The sequence below is a fragment of the Bos taurus genome, chromosome 5 (assembly GCF_002263795.3).
Source record: "Bos taurus isolate L1 Dominette 01449 registration number 42190680 breed Hereford chromosome 5, ARS-UCD2.0, whole genome shotgun sequence".
Classification (NCBI taxonomy): Eukaryota; Metazoa; Chordata; class Mammalia; order Artiodactyla; family Bovidae; genus Bos; species Bos taurus.
Window position 1 is genome coordinate 37720714 of NC_037332.1, and position 15886 is coordinate 37736599.

General features: G+C 41.0%; 1 pseudogene; it reads left to right on the forward strand.

Moving 5' to 3' along the window:
* The window catches only part of LOC112446801 (NADH dehydrogenase [ubiquinone] 1 alpha subcomplex subunit 12-like), a 119281-nt pseudogene extending 110887 nt beyond the window's left edge, over nt 1–8394 (forward strand).
* Nucleotides 8395–15886: the final 7492 nt, after the last annotated feature.

Genomic DNA, 15886 nt, shown 5'->3' on the forward strand with positions numbered 1-15886 from the left:
CTATCAGTTAACATGTAATTCAGTTTCCCTTAGAGCAAAAACATTTGGAGGATATGGGATATGTACTTGGCATGGTGTTAGGCCTTGTGAGGACACAGTGGAGAAAAGACACAATCCCTGCCTTCAGGTGGCTTATTATATAGCAGAGGAAATAAAACATGATGATAATTATAATATATGCTTGGCTAGAATCTTATGAAGCCTATAAAGGATGCCTATTCAAATCCCCATCAGAGGCAATAAAGCTGAGGGGAGCTATTTCCAACCATGAGGGATCAAGAAACATATGAATAAGAATTGTCCCTGAAAAACAAGGACTATTTTGACTCCTGGAGAAAAGGCAGGAGGATCCAGAAATGAACCTCACATATATGAGGATGTTCATGGAGCCAGTAAAGTGGAGTTCACGATACAGTTTACTTTTAACTAAGTAGTTAAATTCCATACCAACAGCAGTTTGTTGCTTATTAATGATAATACTCCACTTTCGTTGAGTTCACCAGACATGATTCTTCTTTATCAGTCGTTGTAACTGGGTGAAGCTCAGTATTCAATTTTGCCCTAATTTCTGCAGAAACTTCCTTTCTGGGCCTCTCTCTAGCCTTTTATAGAAGAGACACATGATGTCACTGTGTTTGTCCCTATTATTCCATTTGTCAGGTTTTGTTTGTGTGAATAATTCAACATGACTCAGAAACCTGACTTTTAAAGAATCAGTACTATTGTGAAACAGGCAGCACATGCTCTCCAGAGTTATTTAGTATGACTCTTATAAACTGAAAAATATATAAAAAGAGACATCAACACAAATGTGAAACTCAGAAAAACTGGCCCTGTCTTTCTTGCCATCAAATGTCCTAATGTATTCCAGTTCATATATAGGTCCAACATCTTAGAATTGGAGAATGTTTCAGTTGGACAATATATGACCTTAGGAAAATTTGTTTAAATCTCCCTGAACTTCAGTTTTTCATGGGTAAAATAAGTCTGAGATATCAATGTGGAATCAGAACATCAATGGATCAAAACTCTAGAATCTGTTGAGAAGTATGCTTGCTGCTGCTGCTGCTAAGTCACATCAGTCGTGTCCGACTCTTAGCGACCCCATGGACTGTAGCCTACCAGGCTTGAGGGTATAGTTAAAATCTGATCATTTTAAGACCTGTGTCTTGAGACCTTGTTGTTGTTGTTGTTTAGTTGCTAAGTCTTGTCTGATCTGCAACTCCATGAACTATAGCTCTCCAGGTTCTTCTGTCTGAGGGATTTCCTAGGCAAGAATACTGGAGTGGGCTGCCATGTCCTTCTCCAGGGGATCTTCCTGACCCAGGGATCAAACCTGTATCTACCACATTGGCATGCAGTTTCTTTACCACTGAGCCACATAGAAGCCCATCCTGGGAACTTGGCTAATTCTAAATTTCTCAAAACCACTTAATGAGACATGGATGATGAAACAGCTCACCTAGGAGCTAACTGACTCTCTGTGAAGCAATGTTGTGGTCTTTAGGATGGCCTAGAACAGGACTGTCACTGGTGAGAATGCCTGAGGTCTGCCCAGGGTGGGTCCTAAGGGCTCTCCTTTCCTTTCCTTTCTTGTCTAATTAGCTCCTCAGAATAGAATGCTCTCCCCTAGACTGTGGTATCACCAAGAAAAATCCAACTGAATTTGTATAATTGTATTTTGGGGGTTGGATCACAGGGGTCATGGTGCACTCAAATATTACACAATAAATCAATTAAATATCTTGATAATTATATTCAAGGTGCACATCACAGGAGGGAGAGCAAGGGGGTCAAGTTGAGTCTGGTAGGAATTATCAACGTCCTCTACCTTAGTTGAGAAAGGCTTTCTGAAGAAACAGGATTCACTTTAATAACCACTGGGACTCCATCGGCACCTGGTATGTCTGGTTAAACCCAGTCTGGCCAGGACTCACAATCAGACTCAAGTGGGCTGGGACACAGGAATTCCAAGCTTTGAGGGCTTGACATATGCCACCTCACCTAGAATTAGTTGTGCGTGTCTTGTTCCTCTACTGGAGTGCATGCTTCCTGAAGGCAAGAATCTTGACATTACTGAAACCTTTGTGAGCCCCTAGACAGTGTCTGGTACCTGGTACTTGGTAGCTGATAGGTGTCAAATAATTGAGGTAATTCATTTAACCCCAGAGCTGGCATGGTTTGAAATCAGAGTTACTATTCTTTGAACCTTTTAGAATGGCTAGACTCTCTTCCCAGCCATGACCCAGGGAAGAAGAAGAATCCTTTTCGATGAGGAAGGAAAAGTCTAGAACTGAAGCTTTCCTTGTTCCTCCCTGGTGCAAATGTGCCTTAAAAGAAAGCAGGAAGGTGAGCAGACAGGCTGGGCCTCTCACGGGATGCACACGAAGTGTACTTTTCCCCTACCCCATCCCCATCACATCCCACTTCACCCCTTCTTCATGTCTGCAAAGTCTGGAGTATAGAGTTAAATAATGATGTTAAACTGAATTCCGTTCACATATCCTGGGTGTACGGGAGATTTGGTACTATTGTTCAAAACATGTGCTGCTCTTCCTTGTGAGAGAATTCTATTTCCTTTCCTCACTGAAGCAGACTTGGCTGCCTCACTGGCTTTGCAATGGAAAGCAAGTGAAGGTAACTCTCCCTCTGAGCAGAAGCTTTAAGACCCAGCTTGTGACTCAACATCTCTCTTCTCTCTTCCATGAGACCTGCCACATTCCAGATTTTAAAAATGCTCATTTGTCTAGGTTCCAGATTAAACAGGAGGTGGGACAGCGCCCAAGCTGACCAACTCTGGATATGTGGTGCAAAAAATAAAAACTCTTTTTCTTACAAGCCACCAAAATTTGAGGGTGGGGGTGGTTTATTACTGCACCATCATAACAGCCTATACTGTTGATCCAAGTATACTTTCCAGGTGCCGGGAACTGTGCCATGTGCTGGTATATAAAGGTAAATGGCATGGACCATCATCTTTAAGAGACTCTAATCTGTGATGGAGACAGAAATATACTCAGCAAAGTATTATATAAGTCAGATATGTGAGGAAAACAGACTCGTAGAGTCTCTCTTGATAAACTTTCTTGAGAAAAAGCCTCAAGGAAGAACAGTTCAGGGCATATATGCAGCTAATCAGGTAATTTGGTTACTGTGCCCAAAGAGTGGCATTTGGAGATCACAGTGTACAGGGGACCCCAGGGGATGTTTATTATTCACAGTATATCCCAGTTTGAATTTATGCCATTTGTCTTATGGCACAAGACATAAGTGTCTTGCGGGACTATGAATTTAATCATTCATTCTCCTTACTTCATCAAGTATCTCAATTTAGATAATAAATTATATAATCACCTTGACATTGATGTGCTAGATCTTATTGGTTGTTCATGCTCTAAGGCTGGCATCCTGGACAAGCCATGCTTCTCAGACAGGCTGACTGCACAGGTCAAGTTCCATGATGAGCCATGCCTACTGACAGGATGAAATATCAGATTGCCTACCACACCTACAGATCCCTACTGAGAAAGTAGCCCAGGGGTCTCTTTCAGAAAAATACTCTTGTGCTATTGCACTGAGACCCTAATTTACGGCCCTGATACTTCAGCCACAGCCAATTAAACCTGAGAATATGCAGCCAAAGTTGGCTGTGGACAGGCTGGAAGAAAGGAAATCAACCACTTGGGAGGTGACACATTTTAAAACTGATTTGTTCATTCATTCAAGAAATATTTACTGAGCACCTGTTCTGTAGCAGGTGATCCATACTGAACAGAGACAAACTAGCCCAGCCACATGCTTTCTTGGGAAATATGACAGCAAGATGCACGGGGAGCAGGGATCGGGGGAAGAAAAGCAGCACCCAGTGGGCTCCCCTTCTGAGAAGGTAACAAAAGGGCACTCGGACTGCTGATAAATCAGAACCCAGTGGTTCTAGCACTCCTTCTCCCCACGGAGCACCCCGATGCTGAGGTGGGTTAACCTACCTCCTGATTCTCACCTGCACCCTGAAAAATCAACGACCACCTAGGGTTGCCAAATTTGGCAAATAAAAGCACAGAATGCCAGTTACATTTGAATTTCAAATAAACGATGAATACTTTTTAAATCTAAGTACATCCATACAATATCTGGGACATAATTATACTAAAGATTATTTGTTGTTTATCTAAAATTCAAATGAACCGGGTGTCCTAGATTCTGTCTGGCAACTTTACCCTTATGGCATTGGCACGGATGGGCAGGGAGGGAGGGTGGGCCCAGGGAGTGGGATTGGCAGAATCTTAGTGGCTCAGGGATTTTATACTAAGTCAGCCCTAGTGCTGTTTCCACCTTCACCATCCCCAGAACTTCCGATCTGAAAAATTTCCCACATAGTACCTGCAGAATCTGGGGCCTCTCCTGTCTCATCATCTCTCTGACACTCACAGGAAATGGGAATAATGATACCTCACAGGGTTGTTGAAAAATGTACGCTCACTCACTCAATCAACAAACATTTACCAAAGGTTTATATGCCAGGTACCCTGTTCAGTAATCAAGGCATATACAAACCTTTCTCTCCAGGAACTCGCTATCCTGTGACATGCACGCGAGTGAATAAACAGATGACATGCATTATGACAAGAGCAGTGACGGGTGTACAGAACATTGCAGCCCAGTGCCTGCCTCTGTTGCTCCATAAATGCTGGCTGATATGACGAGTCTGTAGGGATAGAGCTCTGGGCTCTCCTTCTTCCCACTCCATCTTTGGACTCCTTCAAGAGTTGAAGATTTGCTCTGGTTTTCAGCCCTGGAGTGAGGTCCCCTCTGGCAAGGGTCCCTGACATCATGGGCTGCCTTTCCAACTTCCACCTCTAATGCTCTGTCCACGTCTCCTGCCAGGACCTCCTGCTGCCTCCCTCTAGGCCTCCTTGATGCTGACCTCCCACTCTGTCGGCTGGCCCTCACCCAGCAGTTCCATTAATCTGACTTCCAGGCATCAGGCATCTGCAGGAGAGCTTGTCCAAGTGAGAAAGAGTCCTGCTGTACCCTTTCACTTAGGCAAAAAAAAAAAAAAAAAGCCTGTGTCATAAAGCAATTCCCTGTATGACCTTGTAAGTGTGGGCAATCACTGTGATGAGCCTAGTGTCGATGTTAAAGGTTTGTAAGACTTTCGGGATGGAAATGAAATACGATCCAGGTTTTCCAACCCAGAAGAGAATCTCTTCAAGCAACTACATCTTTCACGCCACTTCAACTTTCTAGTTTCTGGGTTGGCTCAAGCCATGTCAAACCTGTGACGCAGAGCCGGCAGCTTGAGTGTGGGAGTGTCAGCGCAGATCTATTTCTGTGGCAAGTTCAGTACAGGCTGAATTTAAAATATGAAAAACAAAAGTGAGGCTCATAACTATGTTACCCAAAGAGGGGGAGGGGATAAAAACACAAGACTTCTACAGAAGCACCACTGCCCCTCTCCCAACTGCAATTTATTACAAATGTGTCTCTATTCCAGCTCCTAACATGATGTGCCAAGCTGAAAAAGAGGCAAATCATTGTGAGGTTTCACTGTGCCTGCTTTTAGTAGCCAGCTCTAGTCCTGCCAACCCTTCTATCCTCTAGCCAAATAGAAAGTTGCAACACAGAGGAAATTGTCTTTTGCTCAGTGGAGGAATGGCAAAGTCCCCACAAACTAGGTCTTACTGTTTGCTTGGGGTCCAAATGGAAAAGAGAGGGGATGCTACTGCTGTGTTTCAAGCTGACACAGATTCTCCAACATCCCGGGCAGGGGAGGGAGGAGGGGGAATGACCTAGGGGCAGTTGTGTGTGTGTGTTTTAGCCTAACTACCTAGAGGTACCTCCATCAATAGCTGGAGTCTAACATCAGTGAATAAGACTGAAATGATCCAGTTATAACATTAGCATTTCTCGTGTTAGGCAGTCTTGTTTTGTGGCAGTTGCTTCCTGATGGGAGGCTAATATAGCCTCTCATACACCCATATAGGACTAAAACTAACAGAAATGCAGCTAACTGAAGTGCTATTGACCTGGCCTGCTCTCTCCTGGCATTTTCATCCATGGACGTTAGCTGGGCCTCCACAGTGACTTGACAGCATGATCATTTTACACCACAACTAGTTTTGAGGGGCTCGAACAAAACTGGTCATTTTTACTCATAATGAACAAGGAGTTTGTGAAAAAAGTCTTATAAAGGGAGAGGGAGAGAGGAAGGGAGAAAGGCAGGGAAATGTTCGAACTAGCCCCCATCTGTTCCCTGAGGTCTACCCTTGGATTTGCATCATCTTTTCTCTGGATCTCATGAGTCTTCATTGTTTTGAGTAGTGATTTGTGGTGCAGGGCTGCTGACTAATTTTCCTTTCTCTTTAAATTCCTGTGTCTGCTTTCTTGGCATTTTTGTCTTTCCATTTCTTCTTCATGGAATGTACTTCAAACAGAAATGGAAAAAAAAGGGATCTTCAACACAAGAACTCTTGCATTCCCAGCTTTTGCAACAGAACTCTTATTTGCAACATAAATTCTTTCATCACTAGACTGGAAGAGATACGTAAATTCCTCTAACCAGTATATCATTGACTCAGATTGTCTCCCATTTTTTTTAGTATAACTTCTCAATTATATAAGGAAATTCCCAAAATTGAAAATATATTTTCAAATTTGCACATAATGATATTAGCTGTAGGCCATGTAATTTTAATTCACTCATTAACCCAGTCAATAAAATGTTTATTGAATACAATGTGCCAGACCCAAAACTAACTATTCTAAGTTTAACAGTGAACAAGACAAGCACGGTCCCTGCCTTCAAGGAATCAGACTTCATTCTTCCATTCATTCTTTATTTCATAAGTATTTGAGTCTAATAATCTACAAGACATTTTGCCAAACCTGCTGACAGAGGAGCCTGGTAGGCTGCAGTCCATGGGGTCGCTAAGAGTCAGACATGACCGAGCGACTTCACTTTCACTTTTCACTTTCATGCACTGGAGAAGGAAATGGCAACCCACTCCAGTGTTCTTGCCTGGAGAATCCCAGGGATGGCGGAGCCTGGTGGGCTGCCATCTATGGGGTCGCACAGAGTCGGACACAACTGAAGCGACTTAGCAGCAGCAGCAGCAGGGGATATAAAACAATTTCCTGGTCCTCATGGTATCTCAGTGTTCTTGATTTTTTCCCTCAGTTCTAATAGCATATTTTTCATATAAACTTTTGGTTCTACAACTGAAAAACAATTGTCATTACAATTACCAGTAGCCCAGGACAGTGTATTTCAAAAATTTCAAACTCTATTAATTTTCAGCAGTTTTTTTCATATAATTAAATCTGCTGAAGGTGAAACTCCAATACTTTGGCTACGTGATGCCAAGAACTGACTCACTGGAAAAGACCCTGATGTTGAGAAAGACTGAAGGCAGGAGGAGAAGGGGACAACAGAGGATGAAATGGTTGGATGGCATCACTGACTCGATGGACGTGAGTCTCAGTGAACTCTGGGAGTTGGTGATGGACAGAGAAGCCTGGCATGCTGTTGTCCATGGGGTCGCAAAGAGTCAGACATGACTGAGCGACTGAACTGAACTAAACTGAAACCCAAGTCAGAGTTGTCCCGTTTGAGACTTCATTAAAACTGAAGTATTTGCTGTTTGAATGCTATTTTGTAAAGTAAACATAGCCAGAAAGAATAAGAATTGTCAGAATGTGCTTTGTCAAAATGTGCTTCATTTTCCAGAAGGTTCTGCTTCCCTGCTCTGCTCATTCTAAGTTTTAGAATTTTGCTATAAAATATACATTTGTATATTCATCCTAATGTGTTTCCTAAATTAAATTTTTATTATGACAATGAAAAGAATTAGTTTTAAATGCATAAAACCCAACTTCTAATTCTTACAAAAGAAGACATAACCTGGTGGCTTCCCCAAATGGGTTTTTGTGTGGTGCACCCTGGAAGCTGGCCCCATAGGACATGACAGAGCTCCTGTGAGCCCTAAATGCAGGCTGCAGCAGGTCAGAGGCCATGGCGACCTCAGCAGCAACATATGAATTTTCCTCAGGGCAAATGATGTGAGGACTGGTACATAGTGGGGAAGACAAATACGGAAATAAATACTCTGAAGACAATAAACAGTTTTTTGACCATCACTGAGGGGTCATACACTCTATCGAAATAAATGGCAAAACCATATCATGGGATGTGAAAAGAAGCATGGCGCTACCAGCATGGCTTCCTTGGCTTCTCTGTACAACCAATGACCCTCCAACAATAAGACCACAACTGCTGGTAAGTTTATTTGGACAAACCATAAAAGCATCAAACTGGCACTCTCAGAACAGTGTGTAGTTTATTCTACCAGAAAGAAGAGTCAGGAGTGGGCTCCTGCTTCAACACCTTACAAGTAAAGACAATGAAAAACAATTTAAACACATAAAATATAGGACTTTTCATGTAATTGCACTTTAACTGCTTACTATTAACTTGATTAAAATTTTTTGACTATGGGAAAATAGTGTCAAATTAGAGTCAAATAAAAAAGTGGAACTAAAGTATACTGATGTTATTCAAATGCAAACTACGTAGATTCCTCATAAATTACAAGGATCAAGGTAGGAAGGAAAGAGATGCAACATTGATGGAAATATTCCTAAAGTAACAGGCCAAATAAGTTTAAAAAATTAAAAGTTTGACTCTTAAGGCATTGGGCATCAGGCAACACATGGGAGTGATTTGTGAGAAGAGACCCTATGATTGTCCCAAACTGCGGCCTTGGGAGCCTTTCCGGGTTGCAGTACAGGGACAAGGGAGGAAACCAGGCTGAGTCCCAGAGCTGCCCTGAGTTGAGGAGACAGAGTTGATTGTCCACAGAGGTCCAAGCAGCTAGAATTCACAAGGCAAATGATGGTAGAATGAATGAATATCCACTGCTTCAGTCGTGTCTGAATCTCTGCAACCCTATGGACTGTAGTCCACCAGATTACTCTGTCCTTGCTATTCTCCAGGCAAGAATACTGGAGTGGATTGCCATGTCTTCCTCCAGAGAATCTTCCCAATCCAGGGATCGAACCCATATCTCTTATGTTTGCTACATTGGTAGGCAGATTCTTTACCACTAGCACCATCTGGGAAGCCCTAAGGACAGTAGAGGAGAGAGATATTGTTTAGGTAAAGAAGAAAGCACCTTTTAGTTTGCATAAGAACTACAAATATTTCTTCAGCCATTCAGAGGTAGTTGGCTCTAGGGTCTTATCCTGTATAAAAGAAACAGCTCTGTCATCCCTTTGCCTGAAACAAAACAGTATTACAGCTTGATAGGTAGGGCCTAGATTCTCAAATTAATTGCATTTGAAGGAAACCTCCTTCCTCTTGCCACTTTTATTCAACATAGGTTTGGAAGTCCTAGCCACTGTAATCAGAGGGAAAGAAATAACAGGAATACAAATAGAAAAGGAAAAGTAAAACTGTTTGCAGAAGACAAGATATTTTACATTAGAAATCCTAAAGATACCACCAGAAAACTACTAGAGCTTATCAATGAATTCAGTAAATTGTAGGATATAAAATTAATATATAAAGTCTGTTGCATTTCTATACACTAACAACAAAGTATCAGAAAGAGAAATTAAGGAAACAATTCCATTTAACATCAAATCAAAAAGAAATAACTACGAATAAATCTACCTCAGGAGGTAAAAACCTGCACTCTGAAAACTATAAGATGAAAAAAATTAAAGACAACATAAATAGATGGAAAGATATACTATGTTCTTGGATTGGAAGAATCAATATTGTTAAAATGACCATATCACTCAAGGCAATTTACAGATTCAATACAATCCTTATCAAAATACCAAAGGCATTTTTCATAAGACTAGGACAAATAATTTTAAATTTTGTATGGAAACACAAAGGCTTACAAATAGTCAAAGCAATCTTGAGAAAGAAGAACAGACTTGGGAATGCACATGGTCTGACTTCAGACTATACTACAAAGCTACAGCAATCAAAATAGTATGGTATTGGCACAAAAAACAGACACATAGATCAATGGAACAGGATAGAGTCCAAAAATAAATCCACACACTCAATTAATCTATGACAAAGAAGGCAAGAATATACAACAGAGAAAAGACAATCTCTTTAATTAGTGATGCTAGGAAAACTGAATCACTACATGTAAACAAAGAATGAAATTAGAATATATGTATATGTAACACCATATACAAAAACAAACTCAAAATGGATTGCAGACATAAATGCAAGGTTGGAAACCATAAAACTCCTTGAGGAAAACATAGGCAAAATGCTCTTTTACATAAACTGCAGCAATATATTTTTTGAGTGTCTCCTAAAGTAAAGAAAAGAAGAGAAAAAATAAACAAATGAGACCTAATTAAAGCTTTTGCACAGCAAAGTAAACTATCAACAAAATGAAAAGACAACCTAGTAAATGGGGAAAAAAGATATTTTCAAGTGAAACAATCAATAAGGGATTAATATACAACATCCATAAATAGTTCATGTAACTCAACATCAATAAAACAAAGAATCTGATTTTAAAATGGGCAGAAGAACGGAACAAACATTTTTTCAAAGAAAAATACAGATGGCCAACAGGCACATGAAACTATATTCAATACTACTAATCATCAGAGAAATACAAATCAAAACCACAGTGGATATCACCTCACACCTATCAGAATGGGTATCATCAAAAAGAACACAAATAACAAATGTTGGCAAGGATGTGGAAGGAAAGGGAACCTTCGTTCACTGCTGGAGGGAATGTAAATTGGTGCAGCCACTGTAGAAAACAGTATGGAGGTCTTTCAAAAACTAAAAATAGAACTACCATGAGATGATTATGATTTTTATTTTTCGTTTTGTTAAAGTGGTAGATCAGCATTACATTGATTTGAGTTTGTTGAAACATTCTTATGACCCTGGAGTAAATCCAACTTAATAGTGGTGTATGATGCTTTTTATATATTGTTGGATTCAGTTTGCTAATATTTTATTGAGGACTTTTGCATCTATTGCTTATTTATAAAATATTGGCCTGTTATTTCATTTCTGGTAGTGTCTTTGTCTATTTCTGGTATCAGAGTAATGACAGTCTTGTTAAATAAACTTGGGAGTATTCCCTCTTCAATGTTTTGGAATAGTTTGAGAAGAATGGGTTCATATAGGTTGATCCATAGTTTTATCTACTTTATTTAAACTGATAGTCATTTAGTTCAAAAACATTCTAAAATATTCCATATTTTACTCCCCTCCTCCACATTTTGTTTTTTTGATGTCATATTTTACACCTCATGCTTATCCTTTTACTAGTTATTGTAGTTATAGCTGCTTTTACACTTTTTATCTTTTAATCTATGTGGATTATTTAAGTGATCTTCAACCCTTACTATGGATTTCCCTGGTGGCTCAGATGGTAAGAATCCACCTGTAATGCAGGGGCCCCAGACTCAATTCCTGGGTGGGGAAGATCCCCTGGAGAAGGGAATGGCTACCCACTCAGTATTCTTGCCTAAAGAATTCCATGGACAGAGGAGCCTGATGGGCTACAGTCCATGGGACCACAAAAAGTGAACACAACTGACTAATACACACACACACACACACACACACACCCCTTATTATACATTATCTGTTCCTATTGGGAGTTTCTCTTTCCTATAGATTCTTACTTCCTTTCCACTTACATAAGACCCTTTAACATTTCTTTTAGGGTAAGTTTACTACTGCTGACTTCTTTTAGTTTTGCTTCTCTCAGAAATTCTGTTCTAAATGATTATCTTGCTGGGTAGAGTATCCTAGGTTGCTTTTTTTTCCCTTTTAAGACTTTGAATATATTATGCCACTCCCTTCTTGCTTGCAAGGATTCTGCAGAGAAATCAGTTGGCAGCCTTATGAGGATTCCCATGTATATATGATTCTTTGTTTTTTTCTTTTCTACCTTTAGAATTCTCTCTTTAGATTTAACTTTGGTCATTTTAATTATGATATATATTGGTGTGAGGCCTTTTCTATTTATCTTGTTTGGGACCCTATCTGCTTCCTTTATCTGGATATCTGTTTCCTTATTTAGGCGTGGGAAGTTTTCAGCCATAACTTCTTCAAATATATTTTTATCTCATTCTTTCACTCTTCTCCTTTGGCTTCTACAACGTGAATGTTGTCCTGTCTTATGTTATCCCATAGATCCCTTATATTGCTTATTTTTGTTATTCATGTTTCTGTCTGCTATTCTGATTGGATGATTTCCATTATTCTATTTTCCAGATCTCTAACACCTTCTTCTGTGTCATTTAGTCTATCACTTAGTCTGGATATTTGGTTTTGACTGAGTCTTCTCTATATTCTCTAGCTCCTCATCAAAATGACTTGTGCTTCAGTTCAGTTCAGTCGCTCAGTCATGTCCGACTCTTTGCGACCCCATGGACTGCAGCACACCAGGCCTCCCTGTCCATCACCATCTCCCGGAGTTCACTCAAACTCACATCCATCGAGTCAGTGATGCCATCCAGCCATCTCATCCTCTGTCGTCCCCTTCTCCTCCTGCTCCTAATCCCTCCCAGCATCAGAGTCTTCTCCAATGAGTCAACTCTTCGCATGAGGTGGCCAAAGTACTGGAGTTTCAGCTTTAGCATCATTCCTTCCAAATAATACCCAGGGATGATCTCCTTTAGAATGGACTGGTTAGATCTACTTGCAGTCCAAGGGATTCTCAAACATCTTCTCCAACACCACAGTTCAAAAGCATCAATTCTTTGGCCCTCAGCTTTCTTCACAGTGTAACTCTCACATCCATACATGATGCAAGAAAAACCATAGCCTTGACTAGATGAACTTTTGTTGGCAAAGTAATGTCTCTGCTTTTCAATATGCTATCTAGGTTGGTCATAATTTTCCTTCCAAGAAGTAAGCGTCTTTTAATTTCATGGCTGCAGTCACCATCTGCAGTGATTTTGGAGCCCAAAAAATAAAGTCTGACATGGTTTCCACTGTTTCCTCATCTATTTCCCATGAAGTGATGGGACCAGATGCCATGATCTTCGTTTTCTGAATGTTGAGCTTTAAACCAACTTTTTCACTCTCCTCTTTCACTTTCATCAAGAGGCTTTTTAGTTCCTCTTCACTTTCTGCCATAAGGGTGGTGTCATCTGCATAAACATGGTTATTGATATTTCTCCCGGCAATCTTGATTCCAGCTTGTGTTTCTTCCAGTTCAGCGTTTCTCATGATGTACTCTGCATAAAAGTTAAATAAGCAGGGTGCCAATATACAGCCTTGATGTACTCCTTTTCCTATTTGGAACCAGTCTGTTGTTCCATGTCCAGTTCTAACTGTTGCTTCCTGACCTGCATATAGGTTTCTCAAGAGGCAGCTCAGGTGCTCTGGTATTCCCATCTCTTTCAGAATTTTCCACAGTTTATTATGATCCATACAGTCAAAGGCTTTGGCATAGTCAATAAAGCAGAAATAGATGTTTTTCTGGAACTCTCTTGCTTTTTTGATGATCCAGTGGATGTTGGCAGTTTGATCACTGGTTCCTCCGCCTTTTCTAAAACCGGCTTGAACATCAGGAAGTTCACGGTTCACATATTGCTGAAGCCTGGCTTGGAGAATTTTGAGCATTACTTTACTAGTGTGTGAGATGAGTGCAATTGTGCAGTAGTTTGAGCATTCTTTGGGATTGGAATGAAAACTGACCTTTTCCAGTCCTGTGGCCACTGCTGAGTTTTCCAAATTTGCTGGCATATTGAGTGCAGCACTTTCACAGCATCATCTTTCAGGATTTGAAATAGCTCAATTGGAATTCCATCACCTCCACTAGCTTTGTTCTGTGCTTAGATCAGTTCTTTTCCTAATTCAATTAGCAATTTTACTCCCAATATTTTGAATTCATTGTCTGGTAGGCATTTTTTCCCAGGAGTTTTCTCCTGCTCTTACAATTGAAAGTAGTTCCTTTGCCTTTTCATTTTACTTAACTGTCTTTGTCTGTCTGAATTTAGATGAAGAACTTAGGTGTCTTCCTAAGCTCCCCAGCATGGGCTGAGTAAATGCCACAGCCTTGCTCACCCCATGCCACAACTTGGCACTGGATCTAGGATGGCCAGGACTTAGGGAAAGAATCAACCTAGTAATTCAGAAGTGATCTGTGGGGCTGGGGTGTGGTCTAGATGGAGTGGCAGTGGTGTGTGGTCTAGGTGTTGGTGTTCACTCAAACAATGCCTCAGAAGCAGCCCAGACTCTGATGGTAGTGCAGCTGCTTGAATTCCACAACCACCATGCCATGTTCCCATGAACAGTGAATTTGTGGTCTTAAAGGGGTGTTCTTAAGTGGCAATGTCCCTATGTAGACTGCATGTATCCCATTTCTTTGGTGGGAGGGCTGGGTTTGATGTAGATGCCAGTCACATTCTTTCTCAGGGTGTGCTGGCTGCTATCACCTTGGTAGGAGGTATGGCTTATGATGGAGAAACTAGAGCCTGCACAGAGTATGAGGTGCCACCCTATCAGGGGCACAATCTGCTCACAAGTTGCTGGAGTGGAAGCCCTGAAGGTTGTGTTCAGTTGACTCTATTCCCTTTAAGTGTGTGCTTTTCCTTCTCCCCACACTGAGGCATTTGCCCTAAAGGAGGGGAATGCTGAAGCAAGTGGGACTCATACACTTACAGAGGTCCAATGCACTGTCTTTGTAGGCATGTGTAGCTCTGCTCAGATGCAGCCCACTTTGCATCTTTTCCTCTGTCGTGGTCACTTCAGATCTAAAGTTAGACTGTGGTGTGGATTAGGCAGGGCTGAAGCGTCTGCTTTGCTGGGACTAGAGAACATGGCATGGTGGTTGTGGAATTCAAGCAGCTGCACTACCATCAGAGTCTGGGCTGCTTCTGAGGCATTGTTTGAGTGAACACCAACAGTGGCCACTGCCACTCCATCTAGACCACACCCCAGCCCCACAGATCACTTCTGAATTACTAGGTTGATTCTTTTCCTAAGTCCTGGCCATCCTAGATCCAGTGCCAAGTTGTGGCATGGGGTGAGCAAGGCCATGACATTTACTCATCCCATACTGGGGAGCTTAGGAAGACAGCAGTTGCTAGGTAAGATTTCTCTCTGCCCTGTTTGGGGGCAAGATAGAGCCCAGGCTTTCCTCTTGAGTGGAGTCTAGGCTTCTCTAGCCTTTTCATCTGTCCCAGTGGTTCTGCCATCAGACAAGGGGGCTTGTCTCCTACACATGGGACCTTAGGACCTGGATGCCCAGTTTGTGGCTCTACTCTCTCTCTCCATGGCAAGTATCTACTTGTGCAATCTCATTTTTTTTTCTTGGTTTCCTCCCAGGGGCACATGTCCTGACCTAATACTCTTCTTCCCATCCTACCCACTTACATGTGTTTCTTTCTTACAGTTTTGGCTGTATAGGAGTCCTTCTGCCAATTTCCAGTTAGTTTTCTGTGAGAATTTCTCCACATATAGATGTATTTTTAAAGTTTTTTTGGGGGGAGATGAACTCCATACCCTCTTACTCTGCCATCTTGATCTCCCCAATACAACAAAAATCTTAATAGTGACCAGAGAAGAAAGACCAATAACCAAAAAAGGAACCATAGTTAGCGCAGTAGCAGAATTCTCACCGACCATAATAGAACCTAGAAGATAATGAAAAATAAACTTTAATGTTAATGGAAAAATAACAATTATAACCAGGAAAAGTGACATAATTCAACTCAATAATTGAAGAAATTTCAGTGAAGGAACTAGCTACAAAAGTAAGGGTAGGATTTAGAAAAAAACATCAAGGAATGTTATAGCATCACAGGCTTAGGCTTAATAACATCTGGAAATTATACACCTCTTAAACCTGAAGAAATAGGGAGAAAAGCAATT